The sequence below is a fragment of the Galeopterus variegatus genome, unplaced genomic scaffold, assembly GCF_000696425.1.
Source record: "Galeopterus variegatus unplaced genomic scaffold, G_variegatus-3.0.2 Scaffold1073, whole genome shotgun sequence".
In the NCBI taxonomy this organism is placed as follows: domain Eukaryota; kingdom Metazoa; phylum Chordata; class Mammalia; order Dermoptera; family Cynocephalidae; genus Galeopterus; species Galeopterus variegatus.
The window spans coordinates 177,244-191,135 of record NW_007727184.1 but is presented as its reverse complement, the minus strand read 5'-3'; the positions used below and the strand labels follow the sequence as shown (position 1 = coordinate 191,135).

The 13,892-nt window shown below is 45.2% G+C and overlaps 1 protein-coding gene across 1 annotated transcript in view; it reads right to left on the bottom strand.

Annotated features, from left to right (window-relative positions):
- PRKCE (protein kinase C, epsilon) overlaps window positions 1-13,892 on the bottom strand; it is a gene marked incomplete at its 3' end in the record, with an annotated part of 314,978 nt that overhangs the window by 251,550 nt on the left and 49,536 nt on the right. The window lies entirely within an intron of this gene.

Genomic DNA, 13,892 nt, shown 5'->3' with positions numbered 1-13,892 from the left:
GTCATAGCTGCTTTGAGCCACATTTGGGATTTGCTGTCCCCTCATCCCCAGAGACCCTGCAAGGTTCTGCACGCCTAGCACAGCACTTCTGAGCAGGTAACACATTCCTCGCCCAGCACTGTGCAACCATGGCTTGCGTTCCCAGTGATGCGGTTTCTGAGAGGAATGGTGGGGAAGGCTGTGTAGTGGTGGGGCTGGGCAAGGTGTAGATGGGGAAAACACAACTTTTTTTTTAATATATCTCTTCCTAGTGTTGATTGATAATCATTTTCCCTGGATTTCAGTCAGAGGAAATTTGTAACAAAAATCCCTTTAATGATTAAAATGCCAAGGGTCAGTATCTCTCAGGTACAGGCAGAATACTAGACCCTTTGCTTACATTTGAATGAAGGCCCACACTTGGAAGCTGCTCACAGCAATTGGCCCAGCTCTTCAACACTGAAAAGGCCCCTAAACGGTGGTTCCAGTTTTCCATTTCATGATCAGCATCATTTCTTGCCCTATTTCCCATTCCCCTTCCACACATCTGTGACGCTCAGCAAACTCACCTCAGCACTCCCCCCGCCACCTCACCCCCCGGGGCTGCCGGCCACATGGGTTGCTGCACAGCAGCGTTGGTGTGGGACTCTGTCCAGCGCAGGGCAGCGGGGACTGCCCTCTGCCCCCTGGCCATGCCTGCGGCTCCAACCCCCAAAGCCTGGCTATGTTCTCTCCCACCTTGGGAAATTTCTCTCCTCCCCCTTCACCACTGGTCCAACCTCCTGATAGGTGGGAAGGAGATGAGGAAAGCAACCAGTGTTTACTGTGTACCTGATGTGGGCGAGACACTGTGCTGGGCTCTCCATTACATTTCATTTGATGCTCATAAAAACTTACTGAGAAAGGAGAAAGTATAAAGTAGCTGAGGCTCTGAGATATTAAGAAACCCACTCAAAGACCCCAATCTAATAACCAGACAAGTTAGGATTGGAACCCCAGCCTGCCTCTGGATAAGGTGCTGCACGGTTACCCTTTCTAAAGCACAACCTGTACCCTAACGTAGTGCTAGGACAGAGAAAGCATGTTTGTGTACGTGACTGTCTCCCCACTGGGTGGCAAAACCTTTCAGGGTGGAGTTCCTGTCTTAGCCCTCTCCACATTCCTCACCACAACCTCCTCCCATTTCTCAGTTACTCCTAGTCTGGAATTCTGCACACAGCCATTGGGACTCAAGAACAACCAGTTCACAGTGGCAATGGCCTTCAGAGACACTTTTATAGTGAGGCTCCACTTGTGCATGATGACATTTTTTTAAAAAAACAGCAATTCAGCAGTGACATTTCTAGAATCATTAACTACAAATGGAACTACAAGTCATTATTCTTAGGTGTTTTGTTTTGCTTTGTTTTTTAAGTACCTTGTAGCGTGAGTTTAGGTGCCCTGCTCACACATTCCTGGGCACTCGGCTGGGGCTGAGTTTACTGGAAAGGGCCATTTACAGAAATGCCACTCAGTCACTTCTACCTTGTTTAGAAGCAGAAGTGTGATTCCGGTTCTATTTGAGGGAGAAGGCAGTAGACGGTCTCCATGGCAACCCCAAGCAGCATGTGGAATTACAGCCTAAATAAGGTTTGGGAAAAATTAAGTTGTGGTTGGCCAAGTGTCTGTCCCACCTTGTCACAGGCAGTGGCTTGGAATGCCTGCCCGAAGGAAGGAGACAGGTATGGTGACCTGAAGGGGAGGTTCCAGGAACAAGTTCAACACCTCTGCACTGCTAACTCCTGCCTGGGTGACTTTCCTAAATGCCTCACTGTGGAATGTTAGCCTCACCAGGAAAACGAGAGAGAGACTGAATAATTTAAAACACATTCTAGTTTATTTCCCTAAGGCTTTGTGTTTTGCTGATTTTTGCTAGCTTTGTTTATCTGCTACTTTAACACCTTTCTAAACTTTAGGGCATCCTCACCTATGCAGTTTAGGAACAATAAGACCAATATCATTTCAGGAACAGCCCTAACATTCAGCCACAGGCTGGCCACACCTTCAGAATTTTACTTGGTGTGGAATCACGATGTTTGGGATGGGGCAAATTATGGCTCACGGCATTTGCGAGTCTATTGAATTGTCAATATCAATTCTAATAAGAAAATGAGCATCCAGCCCAGCTCTGTTTCCCACTGCCTTGTAATCTTTGGCAAGCTCATAAACCAGTCTGACCCTCCGTTTCCTGGGGACAATCTTTCATCTCATAATGGCATTTTGAGTATCAAATATGATAATGACTGTGAAAGTGCTTTAGAAAATCATAATATAATCCACAAATGGATGGGAGTGGTACTATTATCATATTATTAATGCAGGATTTAATGCAAAGAAGTTGCATTAGTAGTGACAATGTTATTTTAGCAAAGCAGTTGGGTGTTTTTCTCTACCAACCTTTTTCTAAGTTCAAAAAGACAGTGAAAGACAGAAGTCTCCATAGCTGGCTCGATTCAAGGTCAAGGCTCAGTCATGCATTCTTAGGTGGCACAAAGAGTGGCCAATCGATTGGACACAGAAATCAGAGTGCTAAGTAGAAAGCTGCCTGAACAGACGGCTGCAGGGCTCCGAGGAAGGAAGAGGAGGCTGCCTGCTCCCCTTGATCTGTGGTTTTGCCCACCTGGAGGATAACTCTTCACACACAGGGAAGAGTAGCAACGCGCTCTCGGAGAGGAGCTCCCCTCTTCTCCTGTGAACCTCATTCTCCTTGCCCAATCTCGGTCCCATCTGGCAGGTGTGGAGAAACCTGTGAGCACGAGGAGGAAAACAGGCTCAGTTCACGAGGAGCCATGGCTCTCGGTGGGAAAGACACCCAGGCTGTGCCGTGTGGCCTCAGGACCCTCGCTACTCAGACGAGCAGCATCAGCAGGGCCTGGGGCTGGTTAGGAATGCAGACTCTGCAGCCACATGCTCACCTGCTGAATCAGAATCCGCATCACACCACGGTCACCAAGAGTGAGCAAGTGGACCTGGGGCAGGGGTGAGGACTCTGTGAGGTGGGCGTTTGGTGAACGATCTCCCACCTGCCTTGATCTGGGTCATTTAGGAAGGAGCAGGAGCACCACTTAGGATGCACCTTCAAGCAAGACCCACAGAGGCTAGATCAGCCCCTTCAGACAACAGCACGCTCCACCTCTCTACAGGACAATCTGTGGCCTCGGCCCCTTGGGCTCTGTGGGAACTACGTCTTTCCAGTCGGCAAGGCCATTGTCCAAAGGACATGAGAGGCCAAAGGATCACTTCCAGTCCCACTTCCTTAGCACTTGGGAGCAGACCGCAGCCTGAGCCTTTGAGTCTTTAAACCCTACAGCCCTTGCTCCTGGTCCCTTCTCAGGCCGTGGTGCCTGGCCTGCAATGCCACCCTCCTCCCGGGGTCTGGCTGCTGCTACAGCACCTGTGTCTTCCCAGAGTCTAGGAGTTACTAGATCTTTGGTTTTTTTCCCTCCATCCGGTGCCTGCGAAGCCCACAGGGCCCATGAGGAGACAGGGAAACTGAGGGAGGCGGAAGGTAAGTGGAGACACAGTGGGGGCTGCAGAGCTCAAATGCAATCTCACCCCTCCTCACACCCCCCCCAGGTGGTATGGTCAGGCGCTCAGGGGTCTTGGCTTCCTTCCCTGCCTGTCCATTAAACCAGCCACCTGCACTCTGGAAAATACCTCTAAGGCCTCCTTGTGTTTTCTCTATCTCAAAAAAGCGGTGATGATCACTCTCCCCACCTCAGACTATCGAAGAGCATGAAATAGGACAGAATTCTAGGAAGTGAAACTGGGAGGGACATGAGAGATCATTTGGGATAAGGTGTTTTATTTATTAATATAGACACCAGGCACTGTTCTCAGCACCCTGTGAATACTACCATAGAATCGGCACAAGCTGTGAAGTAGGCACTGTCATATGTCCATTTCAGAATGGGGCGATGCTGACCCAGGAGTCAAGGGTTTGCCCGCGGCCACCCTGGTGGTGAAGTGGCAGAGCGGTGCTGTGCTCCACGTGGCCTGGGGGAGGAGGCCCACGGCAGGTGTGTCCTCGTGCTCTTCCCTGGACAGAGCAGTCCACAGAATAATACAGGCTAAGAAGATGGCTCTGGGGAAATCACAGCACGCATGACAAGGGAGACAGGCTCAGCCACACCCCCGCTGGCCACTGCCTCTACGTGGAAAGTCTAACAGAGTGTCCGATGAAGCCCTCAGAGAAACTTCTCTGCCAGTGTTACCTCCTGGTCAGGAACAAAACCAGTCTAGTCCAATTTTTTCCTAATTCTCCAGGAGAGTTACCAGCAGATGCTCTTCGGAGAACGCAGAGGAGGGTGTCAGAGATGTCCTTGGCCTCCAAACCCAAACGCAATCCAGTAAATTCAAATGTTTCCTCTATATCCAATTTGCCTGCTTCTAATTCACGAAAGTCACTCAACAGGGGACTGATTTGTTTTTCCCTTTGCCAACAGCCAGTCCACTTAAAACCCTTTTACTCTCAGTAAGACGCTCTGTGATGTTTAAGCCCTGATTTTCTGTTCTCTTGGGTGTTCGCCTGCATCGCTCATCCGACACCGTCAACGGGCCTGCTGTTTTACCTTTGCTCCTTTGCTCCTTAACATGTGAGGCGTCCCCGGCTGACCTGCTGTCTTCTGTTTTTACCACACCCATGCCTCTACTGCCTTATTTTGTAGCCAATTAGATTAGAGGTAGAGGCACAACCCAGCACAGTCCCCGTAGGATACTGTGGGAAGACAGTGTGCCCCCTACACTATCCAGTCCCACCACAGCATTCTCTGGGCCCTGACTAAAAAGTAGAAGCCCAACACAGCCCATTAGAGAAGGGCCACCCTGCAAAACACTGCCACGTGGAGGGTGTGACCAATCTCCAGAGATGTTCTGATCACTGAGCAGAAGGTTCAGTCAGTGCTGGCCCCAGGCCCCTGCAGGGCTGGCACACACAGCCAGACATCCCAGAAGCTGCTGGAATCCTGACATCCAGAGCTGCTGCCAGGCAGAGAGCACTGGCAGCAATAGATCAAGGCCTTTTCTCCTGCAGCCCCATCACACAAGGCATATGAACAGAGGATCACATCACCCTGTTGAGGTAGAGGCAGAGGCAGCTTCCCCCAAGTTGGCCCAGCAGAAGGTAAGATCAAGGGGTGACCCTAGAATCACAATGGCCAGGTTTGCGTTCAGAATCAAAGGAAAGAGAACACTGGAAACCCTTTGTCTTCTTCCCTGCCCCTGAATTAGAATGAACCACGCACAGCACTGCAGGTAGAAAGGGCTCACGTTGATTTAATTGTGGGCGTTTTGGTTTTGTTTTAGTTAATGCACAATTTTAAACTTGCAGAGTACCTCAGAGCAATTCTGCAGCTGGAGATCAGTAGGGGTTTAATTAACCCAATTGTCTTCAACTTTCTGCCTCCAGAAACCTGTTCTCTGCACCTTGGCAGTATCCTGCCCCCAGAAGAGCTGTCTATGCCCTGTGAGCAGTGCAGCCTCCTGGACCCAGCATTGGCCTAGCAGTGACCTAGATGACCAGAGATGCCCAGTAGTCCACATGGCCAAGACTCTTGAACTCGGTCTTACTGGTCATTTGGTGGACTTCCCTCCCCAGCTTTAGCACTGTATCACTTGGGTGGCAGTGGGGAAAAGCAGGAGAGCAACTGGCTTTAGGCCCAGTGAATTAGGAAGAGAATTCATACTAGATTTCAGCATGCTACCAGGATACCAAGTTGTGCTCCATACCTGGGACATGGGGGCGGGGGAGAAAGGTCAATGTGTTCCATCAGTCAAAACAGCGCCATCCCCCCCAGCCCTGCATGTAAGTGCACACACGAACATGTGAACGCACACACACACCATACCCTGCACAAACACATCCTTCCTCCCACCAAGCCTCGTGGACTAAAGACCTTCAAGGAAATTGTTTCCCACTGTGGGAGCCACATCTCACCCAATTTGTAACTCTGAGTCCTGAGAACAGAGCTGGGTAAGCAGTTCAGGTAAACATGGTGTGTTCATGGACTGTGAGAGGCAAGAGCCAATCCCCTTCAATACATCCTGTCTTCGTATCGCAGTTGCAGAGTCTGACCGTCTGGCTTCCACCTTCCCTGTCTCCCTCTGTTCACCCAAGCACAGGCTTCAGCTGAGGAAGGGCACTGGCCAGCCCATCTGAACCTAAGGACAAGATGCAGGACCCAGTGAAAACCCTACTCTGCATGGCTTTCAGGAAAGCACCCAGGGCTCCAAAGTGCTTAAGCTGTGTTTTACTAAGCTGTAGGATGTTTCTAGCTGATTATTAAAGCCACAGTCTACTACGGTCAATCAACAACCAATTTGGCCTCAGCCAAATAGATTCCAATTCCCTCAGCACTAGTCTTCTAGCAGTCAGCTCATCAATATACATAATGTTTAGAAGCTGGATATTGATTGTGGACTCTAATGGACTCATTACTCAGGGTTCAGTTTGACCTCTGGAATAACATTCTCTCTCCTCCTACTACAGATTCCAAAACTTGATTAGGTGGTATGTGTCAGGGAGTAAGCAAAGAGGTTCCTGGGCTTGGCCACAAATCAAGGATGCTCATGACCCAGGTTCTGTCCCAGCCAGTGTGAAGTAGTCTGCAACACTGCCTGTCCCCAGCACTACTGAGTTAGCAAGGAGCTGCTGTTGCCATTGGATACAGCAAGCACCAGTCCTGAGACTAGCACTGGCCGCGGCAAGTCCTGTGTGTCACTGTGCCTGCCAAAGTGACTTGGAGTCCCTGCTGAAGCTACAGGTTCTCCATACTCCATGCCCTAATCCCCTGGCTGCCCCCAACTCCTTCCCCCAGGACCCAACAACCCATATTGACAGCACAGGGGCTACCCCCAGCCCCACCTTCATGGGTCCCTACTGTCAGGAGCATGTCCCATCAGGGCTGGGGGAGGGTGGTCCAGCCACCAAGTAGGTCACAGGGAGACATTTTCCAGATGAGATCCCTGAGCAGAGCCCACTTACAGTAAGCCCTGGTCATTTAGTAATCGTCATTAACTGTGGAGCAAAGACATTTCACTTCTTGGCAGGAGAAGGAATGCCCAGAGCCCCCAGTACTCCAACCAAGCATGTCTCTCCCTTCTCAAAACACTCACATGGGCCAGAGTCAATACAAAAGGACACAGCTTTTTAAACATACTCTCCCTTGTTTTTTAACATGTAAGATAATTTGGTGTCCTCCTTCGCATTTTAAATTCCAAAAACGGAGAGTGGTGGTGTTAAGAAGCCTTATCTTCTTATCTTCTCCCCACTGAGATCTGCCCTGGATAGACACGTGCCCATCCCCATGGTGTTCATCGCCGGCTGGGAACTTGTCCTTTTGGTTTCAAGACTTCCAGGTTCATAATTGGCTTCTTTCTATGGAACTATAAGCTTTTTACATTTTCAGGAGAGTCCAAAAAGCTGGAAAGCTTTTTTTGGTAAAATTTTGGATCTTATATTTTTTGTTTTTAAAAACATGTGAGCCAAATAAAATAAATACCTGCCAGGCTGCCACCTCTCATCTCTAAACCCTCCCACACTGAGTGGGATATAACAAGAGTGAACAGTGGTAGGCAGAGGGCTCACGGATGCGGTAACCCCTCACCCAGGAGGGAGGGCTGGGCTCTCTAGAACTTGGAATCAATCTATGCTACCTTGCCTTGCACATTTTAAATCACTTTCTGGTCTATGTGGCTAGGCTTCCCTGAGCGTTTTGCATGGGGCTGCCAGATTTAGAAAATAAAAATAAAAGATGCCCGGTTAAATTTCAATGCCAGAAAAACAACAAATAATTTTTGTGGTATTAGTATGAATCCTTCCCCATAGCTCAAGGAATAACATTAACAAAATGAGTATTTTTTTTAAAGCCTGTGCTATGTCTATTAACATAATGAAGAATAACTTCTGAACTGAGATGGCCCCCAAGTATTTTATTCCAGGCTGGGATCCCTTGGAGAACCACTGGTTTCACTGGTTTCTTTAAATGAAGTCCCTCTGACTTCCTTCCATTCAATTCCCTTGGGCATTCAGATCATCGAAAACATGACTATTGATAGTGACTTACGCTAAAAAACACACCGAAATAAAATCATTTAGGCCAGCATTTTCCCAACTCAATTATATTATTTGGAACTCTATTCCTGCAGGATCCTCCTGGAAAAAATCATGGTTCTATGATCAAATAAGCAGGAAACTGCATGTTGTCTATGCCCATCTGGGAAAAATCACTGAACATCAGCATATAAAAGGCCCGAGGAGTCTTGCAGTAAGAAAACTCCTATTTGCTTATTCTAGCACTATCCAAATTTATTTGACCACAGAGCCCACTGGCCTCTACTTCTCCATTCTCAGACCTATTAACCCTACAGGGAACACTTTGGATATTAGAAACATATGAATGTTTCTCAAACATAACTAACCCTGGAGTTAATATTTCTTTCTACCCCCTAGTTTAGGTTTGGGGATCTGGGTTCATCAGAAGTCATCCTAGTCCAGCTCCCAGACCTGTTCAGTCCTGTTGTCCTTCAGGGCCTTACCCAAGTAACACCTCTTCCGAGAAACTTCCCTGACCTCCTGACCTCTCCAGCCCACACTGACCACCTCCTCTGTTTCTCTGACTTTTCATTCAGCCACTCTTCCCAGCGCACCTTTTCATACATCCCATGCCCTTGGGATATTAATCCAGATGTCCTGATTTAACACTTTCACTATTATCTTCTGATTACTACATTTTTCTATATTTTGGCTCCTCTCGCCGACTTGTGGCTACTTAGGGGCAAGACTGTCTTGCTTGACCCTGGCCCCTTAGTGCAAGAAAGGCTGGGCATCCTGTAGACCTTTGGTAAATGCTCGCAGACAGAATTAGGTTTGTTTATTCATGTACTTGTGTCTCAATTATTGCAGGTTTCAGAAACAATGTTTTTTCTAACAGAGTCATGAGCTGGCTTCTCTCGTACTGTACAGCACAAAGGATGAAAGATTAATTCTGAAGTTGCCTTCTGAGCCACACATTGTCTAAACCCCACTGCAGTCACTATATCCCTGGAAAACAGGCCAATTCCAATGCACATCAGTGGAAGTGGGAAAGACTCGTACAGCACAAAGGGTGAAAGATTAATTCTGAAGTTGCCTTCTGAGCCACACATTGTCTAAACCCCACTGTAGTCACTATATCCCTGGAAAACAGGCCAATTCCAATGCACATCAGTGGAAGTGGGAAAGACTTGGGAGTTTGGGGATTTTCATGAGGGTGAAATAATTTCCCAGTTAGTTTATAAGTCAAAATTCCCAAGGATTATGGGATCTACAACCTAGAAATTAAAATAATTTCAATTTTTCTGTCCTGGAAAATGCCACTTCACTACCCTAAGGCAAAGATGGCCATGTACTCTCATAAAAAATAGCAGATTGCAAAATGACCTACTCTCAAACTCTGAAGTCACCGTACTCTTTTATTTAATGTGCCTGACTGAACTTAAGAATTTTACAGACATTGTGCTATGAGCTTCACCAAGGCAGATGCAATACAGACTTCTAATGATTCTACAGCATTTCCATATTCTTTGGGGAGGTCTGCCCCAAGACTTTAACTTAAAAAGAAAAATCTAAGCAACAACAGGGGAGTCTCTCAAGATGTATAACAGGAAATCTAAACACACTGTACAAATCAACTGTGCACACACTCCATTGTCTCAGAAGCACATATTTTTCTATCTTAAGTCAATTATAAAAAGATCTTCAGATTTACAGTGAGAGCTTTAAATAAATAGCCTTAGGTTCCAAGGTGAAATACATTGATCTCCTAAATAACAAGTAATGAAAATATCAGTAACAAACTTATTTTTGTAAATCAATTCTTTTCTAAAAGGCATAAAAGCCTTTCCAAGTCCTGGTTAGTATAGTGTTGAGTTAAAGAAAGAAAGGAAGAAAAAGAAAAGTCTTTCCAAAAAGGCCTACAGCAAACTTTATAGGATCTAGTTCCTGAGAAAATTAAATGAGAAATATATGAACCAGTTAATACATTTCCTGGATGAAAACATTGCCAGGTATGAGTATTTGGTAAGAAACATTTTAACGTTCTAAAACACTAATGCTTTGTCCCAACCTCAATACTCAAGCAGCCAATTAGGAATAGTCAACACAGACACTGTTTTGCAAGCACACCTTGTAATAAATTCTGGATCTCGCAATTTTTCTTTATCTCAAAAATCTTAATGAGATTTCTGACAAAATGGAGTCCAAATATATTCAAGTAGGGTTTGATAGATCAAATCATTTCTAATCATTCAGGACTTAGCCCAAATGTCAATTCTTCAGAGTCCTTCCCTGGCCACTCTAGCTAAAGCACCCCCAACTTCCCTGTGCCCTACACATGACATGGCTCTCTACCACGTTAGTTACCCAGCTTTATCTTTTTCAAAGTCCTTATAATACCTGCATTGCCTTAGTCATTTGTTAAGTGTTTATGGTCCATCTCTCCTCAATAGAAAATAATCTAAAAGATCTCCTTCCACTTAGACCCTCTGTCTGGTTCAATGCTGTATCCCAGTGCCCAGATCAGGGCCTGCCAGCATAAATTTGTGAACCAATTACCGTTTTAAAAAGTTCTTATTGTGGTAAAGTATATATTACATAAAATTTACCACCTTAACCATTTTTAAGTAGACAGTGCAGAGGCATTAAGTACATTAACATTATTGTGCAACCATCACCACCATCCATCTCCAGAACTTTTGAGTCCTTCTAAACTGACTCTGCACCCTTTGAAGAACCCCCCAATCTCCCCTCCCTCCAGTCCCTGGCAACCACCACTCTACTTCCTGCCTCTATGAACTTGACTACTCTAGGACCTCGCATAGGTGGAATCATACAATATTTGTCCTTTTGTGCCTGGCTTATTTCTCTTAGCATAATGTTCTCAAGGTTCATCCTGTTAGAGCACATATCAGAATTTCCTTCCTTTTTAAGCCTGGATTCCACTGTACATATATACTTTTTTTTTTTATTCATCCATCTAATGATGGACCTTTGAGTTGTTTCCACCTTTTAGCTATTATGAATAATGCTGCTAAAAACATCGTTGTATAAATATCTACGCCTTCAGTTCTTTGGGATATACATCCAGTAGTAGAAGTGCCAAATCATATGGTATTTCAATTTTTTACTTTTTGAGGAAACATATATTGTTTTCTACAGCAGCTGCACCATTTTTCATGCCCACTAGCAATGCACAAGGGTTTCAATTTCTCGACATCCTCACCTGTTTACTTTTTTGTTTTTGTTTTTTTTTGCCAATTGCATTTCATCTGAAGCAATGGTTCCCACTTACAGTTGTTGTAGATTAGTGGATCTAATGAGAAGAAACTTTGAACTGACTTGGTTTACCACATAATGCCTAGTCAGGGGGTCACAAACAGCTAAATAAAAATAACTGACTTCTCGCAGTTCAGCCTGGGAATAACACAAAGATTATTTCTGAATAGAGTCACCTCACACTAGAAATATAAGTGAGCAAAAGAGAGAAGACCAGCTGCTGTGTGGCTCTCTCCCCGTACTGCTGTCAGCCTTTTCTCCAAAGGCCCCAGTCAATAGCAAGTGGCATTTCAGGCAAGAGATGCTCTATACAGAACTACAGGCCCTGCCACTTCTGGAAGAGCATGAAAGGGTCTTTGGAAACTGTACGGTGTTGGCCATTAAGACTTGGAAGGAAGGAGGAGTGGAAATTACAGTCATCTGAGTGCAATCGCCTGGCTTTATCTTTGCTCAACACTCAGGAGCCTATAAACATCAGTGTGGGGAAGAAACGTTTCATTTCCAAAGACATAAAATTTTCAGAGCTATATGACCTCTGAGAGAATAAGGCCATCTGAGGAAACTATTTCCTGAAGTTCAAATCCAGGCTTAGGGAATGAGGCCACCAGCCAAAGCTCAGTCTTTCATTCAAAACATTCTCACCACAGCCTGTCATGCTGGACTTGGATCTTGGGGAGGAGGACCTGTGGCCTGTTTAACTGGGTCTTCCCAGCCCCTAGTAAAGGGCTTGGCACAGAGCTGGGAATAAATACTTGTTTCCTGAAACAAGAAATGTATGTATGACCTAGCTAAGAAGACTGGGGGCTAGCTTTCTTCTTGGTACATTCTGTCCTCTTGCCTTTCTCATGGACTGGGCCTTAGTGTTCTGGTAAAGACCCATGACAGTGGCCCTTCACAGAAATCCCTGTAAATGTCGTGACAAGGTCTCATGCAGGTTCACAGTCAAAGTAAGTCTTCTCCATCCCTGCCCCTAGGAAATATTAACTTGAGTACAATTATAGTATTCAACTCTCTCTCTCCACTCCCCACTTCTATGTCCCACTGCTCCCCAATCTCCCATAATGGTACTGCTTTCCAGCACTCACAGAAGTGGTAATGGTAACAGCCAGCTTCAGTTACTGCTCTATAATTTACACAGAGCTTTGAGCTGCATTTGTTTATTTGATCCTCAGCGTAACCTGATGGGAACCAAGGAAAAATCTGACTTGCTCAAAAAAAGTGAAAAACATACAGCAGAACCAAGCCTCCAGACTTCAGAGACCTAGTCCTCCTCCTGTTAGCGGCTTCCTGTTCCTTAAATGTTACCCAAGCACATACTAATATCAAAATCAAAACTCCCATGCTTTAAGACTGCTCTCAATCACCCACTGAGTAGTACGGCTCCCAATGGATAGATCCTAATCATATTAATGTGCTATGACTGAAAATGATTTTATGTCTTTGTTATTGTTTTTAATCATGTCCACAAATTCTTTTGTACTCCTGCTTTCAAGAGGTAAAGCTTAATTCCCCTCCCTTCTAGTGCGGCCTGGACTTAGTAGCTTGTTTCTAATGAATAAATAAGGTGAAGTGATGACATTCAAAGACTAGGCCATAAAAGCTATGTGGCTTCATCCTTGTGCTCTCTGTGGAGGAGGCCAGCAGCCATGTTGTAAGTATACTCAAGCAGCTATGTGGACAGACTCACAGGGCAAAGAACTGAGGCCTCCTGCCAATAGCATGTGCGACAGTCATTTTGCAAGTGGATCCTCCAGCCCCAGTCAAGCCTTCAGATGACTGTAGTGCCAGCCAGAACCAACAAAGCTAAGCTTCTCCTGATTTCCTGGCCCATAGAAATTGAGATAATAAATGTTTGTTTAAAGCAGTTAAGTTTGGGGGTAATTTTTTACGGAAAAATACATACATAACACAGTTTTCTACCACTTAGGGAATATTTATACTTTAAGAAAGTTGACCTTTAAAATAACCTTTGTTTTTATACCATTAATATGCCTATTTTATTATAATTTTAAGTGTAGATAAGAAAAAAGATGAATTTTTAAAAATTACTCAAATTCTCATCAAGATATAACTAATTTAATCATTTTAGTGTATAACTTTTCATGTTTTCTACTTGTATGTGTATGTTTATTTTTCTTACAAAAATGAGTTCATTCTATTTGGAATCTACTTTTGACATTTAACAATACTGGATACTACTTCAAGCCACTAAATATATAACTGTGACAATATTTGTGACAGTCACATAGTATTTTATTGTTTAATTGTACCAAAGTATATTTAACTGATTCACTTTTTAAAAAAAGAGACTCAGGCTATTACCAGTCATCTCTATCACTAATAAGCCTGCAGTGAAGATCCACACATGTGACTTTTGTGTGCTTGCCCTACTGTATCCTCAGCATAAATGTATAGGAGTGGAACTGTTGGGTAAGAAAAGGTATACACTTCTGAAATGATTGTCATACATATCGTCAAAAATATCAAAAATTGGGCAACCAGGGGCCGGCCCGGTGGCGCACTGCTATAGTGCGCCGCTTGGGAAGCGCGGCGGCGCTCCCGC